Source organism: Palaemon carinicauda, chromosome 35 (genome assembly GCF_036898095.1).
Source record: "Palaemon carinicauda isolate YSFRI2023 chromosome 35, ASM3689809v2, whole genome shotgun sequence".
Classification (NCBI taxonomy): domain Eukaryota; kingdom Metazoa; phylum Arthropoda; class Malacostraca; order Decapoda; family Palaemonidae; genus Palaemon; species Palaemon carinicauda.
In genome coordinates, this window is record NC_090759.1 from 26271640 (window position 1) to 26284139 (window position 12500).

The window sequence follows — 12500 nt, forward strand, 5'->3', positions numbered from 1 at the left end:
AATATGTGGTTGTTAAAGTACTTCAGAGTAAAGATAATGATGATGATAATAATAATAATAATAATAATAATAATAATAATAATAATACAAATTATTATAATTATAATAATGATGATAATAATAATATTAATAATAATAATAATTATTATTATAATAATAATAATAATAATAATAATACTAACAATAATAATAATGATAACAATGAAGATAATAATGATGATAACAATGAAAATAACAATAATAATAATAATAATAATAATAATAATAATAATAATAATAATTGTGAAGCCCTACTAATACAAAGTGACTCCCACAAAAGGTAAAAAAAGAGAGTAAATAAATACTATTAAAACAAAGTCCGAAACTGTGAATTACTGCCACACACAAAAGATCACTCGTCGCTAACCGAATCCACATCACAGCGACGCCGACTCTTCTTTGCGCGAAAAAACCTCCAAATCGAATTGCATTACAAGTAATGTCTGCAAAAAGGTCCCGGACGAGGTTTTCCTCGCTAATTATCAATTAATTTCGGGGGGACAATGTTCCGGTAATTTCATTATCATGATATCGAGTTGATCCAATTATGATAATTGTATCAGTGCTAAAGGTATTCTGATAGTTATTAGATTAGTCTACGTAGATGAATCCCGCCCACACACAAACGCCCATTCCATCTCCCTACTGCTCCTATGCCCCCTCCTACCTTCCTACCTCCCGCTCCCCGTTTCCCAGTCGCAAAATGTTTCATTATCAACGGGAATGCCAAAGCGTTATGGAGTCCCAGACACATTGGCACAAAACAGCACAAACACAATTATGATTTGAAAAATATTTAAGTGTACTTATATGCGTCACGTGAAACTTAGTAAATTTAAATCTAATCTTCAGGAAACGAATTGACACATCCTTAATGAGGACAATAATTACACTCCATTTCTTGTTGTTGTTATTATTATTATTATTATTATTATTATTATTATTATTACTTGCTAAGCTACAACCCTAGTTTGAAAAGCAGGATGCTATAAGCCAAGGGGCTATAACAGGGAAAATAGTCCAATGAGGAAAGGAAACAAGAAAAAATAAAATATTTCAAGAACAACAACATTGAATATTTCCTATATAAAATGTAAAAACTACCAAAACAAGAGTAAGAGAAATTAGATAGAACAACAACATTGAATATTTCCTATATAAAATGTAAAAACTTTAACAAAACAAGAGTAAGAGAAATTAGATAGAATAATGTGCCCGAGTGTACCCTTAAACAATATAACTCTAACCCAAGACAGTGGAAGACCATGGTACAGAGGCTATGGCACTACCCAAGACTAGAGAACAAAGGTTTGATTTTGAAGTGTCCTTCTAGAAGAGCTGCTTACCATAGCTAAAGAGTCACTATCATACATTCATCAGAGTTAAAATAATCTCCTTGACGGTAAATTAAGGTTAATATAAAAATTCTCTTATTGGGTTCAGTGATAAATATTTCATGTTTGATTCCTCTGTTATATCCTGATTAATTCATTAACTAGAATTCTACTAATGAATTCAGAAGTATTCTTTCATGATAAATGCATTAACTTTGCTACAGTGGCATGGGCAGAAGATGAATTTTTACATTGATATCAGGAAATAATTGAAGGGAATAATTAATAGCGCAACTACAAAGACAGCCTTTTAGTTTTCAGCATTTCATTTTCTTACACTGAGTATATATTATTGAATTGAGAGAATCACAATCAATTTGCCATTCATTTAGTAATTAACAACTTCACTCCCGCTTTGTTAGAAGATTAATTGAGCAATATTTCAAAGGGAAGCTTTATGTAAACGTTGGTCTCAATTGAAACGGAAATTTGGCAGCATATATCATTGTCAAATAAAGACCTATATGAATTAACACACATATATATATATATATATATATATATATATATATATATATACATATATATATATATATTTATATATATATATAAATTGATATATATATATATATATATATATATATATATATATATATATATATATAGCTTTTCTAGAAGGACACTCCAAAATCAAACCATTGTTCTCTAATCTTGGGTAGTGCCATAGCCTCTGTACCATGGTCTTCCACTGTCTTTTGGGTTAGAGTTTTCTTGTTTGAGGGTACACTTGGGCACACTATTCTATCTTATTTCTCTTCCTCTTGGTTCGTTAAAGTTTTTATAGTTTATATAGGAGATATTTACTTTAATCTTGTTGCTCTTCTTAAAATATTCTATTTTTTTTTTGTTTCCTTTCCCCACTGAACTATTTTCCCTGTTGGAGCCCCTGGGCTTATAGCATCCTGCTTTTCCAACTAGGGCTGTAGCTTAGCAAGTAATGATAATAATAATAATAATAATAATAATAATAATAATAATAATAATAATAATAATATATACATATATATATTTATATATATATATATATATATATATATATATATATATATATATATATATATATACACACACACACACACACACACACAAACACACAGGTTGGTCCACAAGTAGGTGAACAGTACGTGGAATTGGTTTATGTTTCGGTTATATTATTACAAGTGTGTTGATTATAAATATGATATGTGTGCTATATTTTTTATACTTTTTATAACTACAGCTAGCTGAACTCAGGAAGGATACGGTTTATGAGATCGGCATTGACCCTCGTTGATGTTGTTCACTATCACGCAGTTCACAGTAATGTTGCTACATTTAGCAGTATATTTAAGAGGGCTACATGATAGCTGTGTGTTTTCAACTGTAGATATTACCATGGAATTTAGCAGGAACAGAGAAACTGTTTCCTATCAATCCCTGGAATTTTCATTTGGATATGTGAATTATTCTTGGAACAATTTACTCCAACGCCCAAAATAACCATTCAACCCATACCGAGATAAACGTTTGCTGTGGCTTTCCTGTGGCAAATATCAACATGAAAACTGGTATGGACAAAGTAAATGTCCGACACATAAATCCCTGAAAATTTCATTTAGATATATGAAGTATTTTACGAGTAATATACGGTGGCCTCCCGCGGATTTTCTATTGGCAAGTATCAATACGAAAATTGGTATGAATTTATTTCACATAACACCCATCAAACCCTGTGAAAACAATTTGGATATCTGTAAAACTCTACGAGTAGTTTGCGGCTCCTCACTGAACAAAAGTGACAGCCAGGGTATGCTTATAGAAGGTATGAACATGAAAATTGGCAGAAAAAAAAGTTTATATATATCTAAATAATCTCTTAAAATTTCATTTGAATGTATTTATTGTATAAGATTTATTGACTCCGTCGCCGAAAATATCAGCTGCGCCTCACCCCCTACCCTCACTCCGAAATCTATGGTTAGGGAATGACTGGGATACGGGTTGGGCGCGATATCTTGAAAAAAATTCGGCATTTCATATAAGATCACTCATTTCGTTTGCGACAATTAATTAAACTTGATCTGGTTTCTTTTCAGATATTTCAGAACCCATAATGGCAAATAATTCAAATACTGATGAAAGAAAACAGGTATTGAAAGAGTATTAGAAATCTCAAAATGCTGTCACTGCAAATAATCTAAATACTGATGAAAGAAAACGGGTATTGAAGGAGTATTGGAAATCTCAAAATGCTGTCACTGCAAATAATCTAAATACTGATGAAAGAAAACGGGTATTGAAGGAGTATTGGAAATCTCAAAATGCTGTCACTGCAAATAATCTAAATACTGATGAAAGAAAACGGGTATTGAAGGAGTATTGGAAATCTCAAAATGCTGTCACTGCAAATAATCTAAATACTGATGAAAGAAAACGGGTATTGAAAGAGTATTAGAAATCTCAAAATGCTGTCACTGCAAATAATCTAAATACTGATGAAAGAAAACGGGTATTGAAGGAGTATTGGAAATCTCAAAATGCTGTCACTGCAAATAATCTAAATACTGATGAAAGAAGAGATTGGGTTGAAACATTTGGCACTGAAGCCCCAAAGAGACAAACTAATTACCCCATTCGTGACAAATTCCATGCCACTGGCTTAATCCTTAATGCTCTAAAAAAAACGGTCGACCGAAAACAGTCTCTACGGAGAATAATAAGCAGCTTGTTGCCGGAACATTTGTTCAGAATACAAAAACCTTCACCTGAAGAGCCTCTTTTTAAATGAGCATTTCACGACCTTCTATCATTCGAATCCTGAAATCTATTGGGTTACAAGCTTATCGTCCACGGCTGATTCATGGCTTATTGGAGGATGATCTAGACGGCCGGCAGAAATTTAGTGAGATGATACTCAACGAAATTGAAGAAAATCAAGTTATTTTAAATAACGTTATGTTGAGTGATGAAGCGTCTTTCAAACTATCGGGACATATTATCATACATAATTGCGTTTACTGGCATAGTGAGAACATGCATTTAACTTTAGAACAGCTAAATGAGCCTGGGTGTCAATGTTTGGGATGATATTTCAAGTTCAGGTGTTTTAGGAAACATATTTTTTGATGAAACAGTCACAGGAGATAAGTATCTTGAAAATCTAATAAATCAAGTTGTTCCCCAGTTACAGTAACAGCCTAATAACACATAACATTTATTTCCTACAAGATGGGGTCCCTCCACATTGCTCAAGAGCAATGAGTATCTTGATCAAACATTTCATGAGAAATGGTTTGGCCGAAGAGGTCCAAATGATTGGCCGGCACGTTCTCCCGACTTGACCCCAAATGGATTTCTTCCTTTAGAGAGTACTTAAGGACAAAGTTTATAGTCGAAAACCAAGAAGTGTCAATGATTTGAGAAATTAATATCAAAAGAGACTTGTGCAAAGAACATTTGTCCAAGTACTAAAGGAAGACTTCAAAGCTGTGTAAATTGTGATGGAAAACAGTTTTTAATGGCTTTTGTATTTTGGTCAACAATAAAATTGAAGGCCTTTTGTATTATTGTACACAATAAAATTTTATTGTCAATGCAATAATTAAGTTAGTAAATATAATTTTATGTATATGTAATCCCAAAATAAATTTAATTATTTAGTCCACCTACTTTTGGATCACCCTGTGTGTACACACACACACACACACACACACACACACACACACACACACACACACACACACATATATATATATATATATATATATATATATATATATATATATATATATATAATGGCTGAGGACTATGAAGCGTGAAGTAGGAAATGATGAATGGAGCAGTATTGATTTAAAAGCTCAAGATAGATATGACTAGCGAAATCTAACTGAGGCCCTTTGCGTCAACAGGCTTGGGACGAGGAGATGATGATGATGATGATATATATATATATATATATATATATATATATAGAGAGAGAGAGAGAGAGAGAGAGAGAGAGAGAGAGAGAGAGAGAGAGAGAGAGAGAGAGAGAGAGAGAGAGAGAGAGAGATTTTCATACACATATATAATGAAATCTTGATAACTCAAAATTAAAGTTACAATGTTCTTTAGACAGCAGACTAGGGAGGAACGAATAACTTTTCTAATACATGATTATTTAGGTCTAGACAAGTAAAAGTATCCAACACCGCCTTTCGGATAACATAACATCGCAATGAAACGAAAATGAAAATGATTAATTTCAGCTAGAGAAAATGCAAAATGTAATATGAAAAAGTGATGTGTTTTCATGTTAAGTTCGTATCGAAACAAAGCCTTTTCTGTCACATGCAGTACGCGCAGCCATGTTTGGACACGAAAATATTCATCTGTCTGTTTGGAATATTCACCGACAGACCAGAACAATAATAAAAAAATATACATCAATTTGGAGTTTGAATTGAATGCCTTATAACCAATTAGATACGATCCTGAAGCTGACAGTTATAAAACGTTTGTGAACGAGATGTTAACGAATCCATAAAGAGATTTCTGTTAATCTACGCACTCTATGAAAATCTATCAGCAAATTGTATCCAGTGATTTTCCAAATACACCGGAGTTCGAAAAAGAAAGAATACCGATGGCTTTATTTACGTATTTGATGCTAAGAAATATCGGTGTTCTTTTGGTATGTGATCTCAATCATTTTAGTAGGTAAAAAAATACGAATAATAGAAAATCTAATGATTCTTGCTTCGACGTGCGCTCGCTTCGCTCGCCAAAAAATAAAGACATTAAACTCCATATGTACTGGCAAGTGGTAATGTTGAGCTGCGAACATTAACATCAATGATTGATTATTATTTCTTAGATAATTATTCCCGGTATATGTATAATTTTAAGAAAATCTAATAGTTCTTGCGTCGCCGTGAAGTGAAGAGAGATAGCAAACCAAAACAAAAGCACGACTTTGAGATCTCATACCAAAACAGACATACAGGTGGACAATATCCATTTTTTTTATATCTTTGAAACAAGGTGAGTGAAATATATTTGACTAAGCAAGTTTTATCTAGTTTGGAGATTATGGCCTATGTTACTAACCTTGATACCATCAGAAAGTACATTTGACAAAATATGACTTTTCTAACCTCGAGCATATCTTTTGGACTATGAAGATAACCATATGAACAAAGAGACAGGGAAAAGAAAACATTCAAACAATACGAGTCTATGCAAAAAGGTCTATATTTGGGCAAAGTTTGACTGAATTTGCGTCCCTTCAACTATGGAGGAGGAATCATGTCTATGTAAGTGTGACAAACTTTGATGACCTACCAGTCAGATGATTGCCCTTTTTATACAGCTTGTACTCAGCTTGATTGAAATTCCTTCAGCCTTGTGTGAGTTACGATGGGATTAAAGGCCGCTCATGAATGGCAGAAGCAAAGAACAGTGACATTACCCTATCAAGCAGCACAATGTCTTAGAGACTGACCATACATCACATGATCAGCGCCTAAGCTCCCTCTCCATCCAAGCTAGGACCATGGAGGGCCAGGCAATGGCTGCTGATGACTCAACAGATAAGACCTATAGACTCCCCCAAACCTTCCAACCTTAGCTCACAAGAATGGTAAAGTTGCAGACATTAATGGCACTAACGAGACTGAGTGGGACTCGAACCCCCGACTGGCAAACACCAGTCAGAGACGTTACCAATCAGTCCACAACAACCCAAATTAATGCGCTGATGGAATAATGAAGGAAAACGTATACAGAAGATTTCCCATTTAGCGTTTCTACATTTGAATTGTGTAAAATCCTTCGCCATACAGGATTGAACGAATTGCATTGGGCAGTAACAACGACAGGTTAAGTATGATAGACAGCCTGGTGGGAAGACTGGCATCAGCCAAGCAAAAAGCTTAATGGATTGCTTCATTTCATGAACATTTATGCCTGATAACCTACTTTTGTAATAAATTTACAGCATCATACATTATCATCATAACTCGTCTTACGTATTGCATGGGATTACAGACATGCTGACATATGGACGAATTACCAACACGCACATTTATCAAATATGTTCAAATTTTGACTGGGATTCCTTCCGCAAAGTAGGACAAGTTGTAATGACATTGTTTGCGGGACAGAAATACTGATTGATAGACAGATAGACATGATCTCACCTTGTAAAAAGTTCGACATGGAAAATTTTCGACAAGTGTCGAAAGAGTTTTGACGACAATGTAGTCAGAGCAGATACAATAAAGAGACTGTCGGTGGTTAAGATAAACAAACAGATGGATAAACAGATGGAGAAACTATTATCCTTAGTTTAAAAGTTAAACAAATTTATGGACTAAAGTCGACAAAGCCATCGTAAACAAATTCATGATTCCAACATAACTAAATTTACATAACCAGTTAAATTTCATCGTCCTCTCCTAAAAGAAACTTAACAATTGTTACTAGCTAACAGTTTCCGCAAAACTTTTTCATAATCACAACACAATTGTGCACAAATTTGTACAAAGTCTAAGCCTCGATATAAGGAACCCATCCAACTCTGAATAATGAAAGGTAATTAAAGTAACAATGATCTCAATGCCCATATTTGAAGTAAGAGTATGGTGGAGAATTAGGAGAACAGATAAGGAGCGTAAGAGAAAGGAGAAAGAATTGAAATTAACGAAGGAGATATAGGCAGAGAGTCCCTTCATGGAAGTGTAAGATGGCCTCAACATAATTGAATCTCTGCTTTTCGAATTTGTGTGTGTGTGTGTGTGTGTGTGTGTGTGTGTGTGAAAAGTCAACTACTGCCGTGTTCCTTTTCCTTCACCTTATGTTAATTCTTATATGGGTACCTATACATGTCTTATGTGTGTATATAAATACATATATATATATATATATATATATATATATATATATTATTTGTTGAGCTATCTCGATTATCAATCATTAGATATAAGCTTCTCAACCTTCCTTTTTCCATAGGTATTCTGTTGATCTTTGAGTGTATGCTTACAATAATAATAATAATAATAATAATAATAATAATAATAATAATAATAATAATAATAATAATAATAATAATAATGGAAGCTTTAAAAAGATTAAAGATTGGGGATGAGCGGATGAGACAAGGCCATACATTAATATGGTCAGCTCTTAAGCTTCCTCTCCAACCACGCTGGGGCCAGGGATAGCCAGGCAATGGCTGCTGATGAATCGACAGTAACCAATAGTTTCTCACAAGGATGGTGAGGTTACATCAAGGACCGTGGGTTACACATACTATTAGAAACGATCGGGCTTGAGCGATAAAATTGTTGAAATAAAGTAAATCAAACTGCAGTGCAAAATGTTACTACTGAATCAAATCAACATATTGTTTTCAATCAGGCAATTTTGGGATAAAAGAAAAATTCATAATTTGGAAAACGCTATCATAGTTCCCATGCTTAAGTTAAATTGATCGATTTGTTATTATCCTAAATAGAATTTATAGCAAAATTTGTAAATTTCCTTTACATGATAAAATTTAAAAAATTCAATTTCAAGTTATCTTAAAAAATTTCATTATTGAAAGGATGTGAGTATACCATGAAAAAATATAACTGGTAAAATTCAACTAAAGATTTTTCCGTAAATGACGAAGAAATTTTCATTTAAGAGTGGTTGAAAAACACGAAGAAATTTATGAATGCCATTTTTTTATTCCCAATATCGCTTTCACTCTACTGTATATAAAACATCGTAACCAAAGACACCATTGTCACTTTGTCCTGACTACCAAGGCCAGCATCCCTGCCATCAGAGACACTCTATTCCCTACTGAACAACTATTCATAGTGATGTCTTCATTAAATGAACATCGGAAAGAATCCCCCAATTAAAAATCCCCTCACGACTGGTTCCAGTCGTCCCTCTATGAGAAAACAGAAAATAAAAAGGAGGGAAAAATGAAGCGATACATCGCCGTTCCTTCTTAAAATCCTCGTATGGCGCCGACATCTTCCCCATTCTCCATTCACAAACACATCAAGGAAATGAACGAGCAAAGAGCCAGGGAACATTATCGGGGAAAAAAAAAAATAAAATAAAAACTCCGAGCGATCACATATGACCCATCAGGCAACAAAACGCCGCTCTCTGCTGGTTTGACGGGGAGCATCGCTCCCCGATGGAGAAATCGTTTAGCTTAATGTCTGTGATCAGGAGATTCTTAGGGACAACATTTGTGGTCTGTCGACGCCTATACCATTAAGAGATCGTCGAAGAAGTACTTCCTCTCTATCAGAAAAATTTGTATCTTTTTTTTTTCTTTTTTTTTTCTTTTTTAAAAGATGGGTTGGTATCAGTCCTGATGTTACGAAATTTTCAGAAGTATTTTTCTTCCATCGTGTGTTTAAGGCTTCTAGATTTCTACTTGAAGATATATGCTTTTCATTCTGTTCCTGACTGTTAGTTGATAATAATTTCTACTTAGTTTAGAGTATTTTGACTTCTAGTAATTTAACTCCAGTAATTTCACCAGGGTATTTTGACTTCCTGTAATTTAACTTCAGTAATTTCACCAGGGTATTTTGACTTCCAGTAATTCAACTTCAGTAATTTCACCGCAGGGACCCTGATCCATGGTCAAGTTCACAAAGGTTATTTTGACTCCCAAAATAAGAACATTTCCATTTTTGGACACTTATCAATAAGGTTATCCAAAAGAATTACCAATATTTGTATCTTATTCAGAAATTTCAATATTTCCCTTAGCTCCTTTCTTGCCTTCCTATGAAAGTAAGCACCTCTTGAATAAAAAAGGTTAATAGTTACTGAAGTCTTATTAAAATAAATTGAATGTAAATATAAAATAAAATTATTTGATTGTTTGGTAAAATATAGTTTCACCGGTTACTTTTCTTATTCAGATAGAGCATTACATGGTATCAAGTTAATATGCCTCTCCCGAACAAAATAAAATATATACAACCGGGTTATAAAACCTTTATTCTACATGATGGATTTAAAAAAAAAGCTAATTTGAACTGCATACCACAACACTCTCCCAGCGCATTTATTTCACTATGCATTTTCAATTGATCTTAATGAAAATTTATCGAATATGATATTGATATTGCTTTTAATGAGATGTAGAATTTATCGTCAAGGTTATGTTTCTCTCCTGCATTACTTCTGCCGGATGATGAGGTAGGTGATTTTGGATGAACTTCCTGATGAAAACGAGCTTTCTTAAGAAATAGTTTCTTACATTGAAGGATGCTAAGTGGTAATCGCCGACAGCAAATAGCCCCTTATACCTGATTTATATTCGGAATGCCCGTGAGAGGGCTTAGAAAGTGTACGATAATTCACATCTTGGTTCAGTTTTTGGCGTTTACCTCAATATTTTGAAACCCATTTCACCCTTGCAAAAGCTCAGTCTAAAAAGTCGAAAAGACTCAATTAAGATATATTCAAGGTATTAAACGGATGTTAAAAAAAAAAAAAAAAAAAAAAACATCCTTTTCTACCATATGATTCAGCGAAGAAAAGAAAGCTCTCCATATTTAACAAGGATTCTGCATCATCCTAAAAATAAAGCTAAAATATTTTAATTATTTCTTTAAATCAATACTTCATTAACATTCAGTTCCCTGCTTAGCTTGAATTTTCTTTACGTCGTAAATTAATTCGTAGTGTATTTTACTGTCTATCCGAAATTACTGGAAAGACATTTAAAACAAAGACAGTTGTCGTACGTAAACCATTTGAAGTAAGTCGATTCTCCCAACAATGCTACAATAGTAAGGAGTCCAGCAAACAGAATCGTCAATATCTCTGGGCAATCATTGATTAAACCTCAGAGTTAAAATACCTGGTTAAAACGAAAAGGGGACATCAGTTTAATGAAAGTCTAAATACTGGGAGAGATTACCAAAGTCAAAATATATCTATTTTATTTATTGGGTTACGTGAAAGTTAAGCTTCTGAATCACGTAATTTCAACACTTCACATTGGTTCAATTTTCTCTTGATTAAGTGTTTTGAACAAGGGATCGAAAAGATTACTGGGATATTGGTTCTGTTTAGCTGTTTCGCCATGAAATCTTGTATGACAGTAATTCGCATTTCCACACATAATTTGAGGAAACTGTTTGTTCTGTAATTGTGTGTGTGAGATTGCTACACCCTTCGTTGTACCACGGTTTCTACGTCTTCATAGAAGTAAATTTTCAGATATTAAAACAGGATATTGGACGGACAATGGTGATGATAATGAGATGGGCCAAGCAGCGACTGGATACATAGCATAGGGTTGTAGTGCCCGATCTGGTGAACGCCAGACTGGGGTTCGAGTCCCGCTAAAACTCGTTAGTTATTTTTTTGGTCGCTGCAACCTCACCATCCTTGTGAGCTAAGGATGGGGGGTTTGGGGGGAACCTATAGGTCTATCTGCTGAGTAATCAGAAGCCATTTCCTGACCCTCCTTGGTCCTAGCTTGGGTGGGGAGGGGGCTTGCGCGCTGATCACCTGTATATTTGGTCAGTCTCTAGGGCATTGCTCTGATTGATAGGGCAGTGTCACTGTCCCTTGTCTCTGCCATTCACGAGCGGCCTATAGACTTTTAAGGGTGGTGCCTGTTACCTATCCCTTTTCCCGGTTAGTCTTCCATAAACTGTATTCTTTCTCATACTTCTCCTCATCTGAGCTCTTGATCTGTATTTACATCCATTGCTTGCGTAATGTGAAATCCATTTTTCCGATGTATTTTTTTAGAAACCTCAAACCTATCTATTCAGGGGTTGGGTTCAGAGACTGGGCTTGATTTGCCCTTCTACATTAATCTCAGTCTTTTCGCCGTAAAATATCCTGATGGGTGTTGACTATGGTCATATGTTTTCTCATAATAAAAGTATTATCAAAATTTTAGAAAAGTGTCGTTTAAAGAACTTATGAGGCAACTTTTAATTTATTTAGATTGTTAGCCAAATAGATGTTGGTATTAAAGAGAATTTAAGATATTTAACAGGTAATAATCACACTGAAAAAAGGAAATCTTCTGCATACTTGTAGCTGGTTAAAAATTAAAGGGAT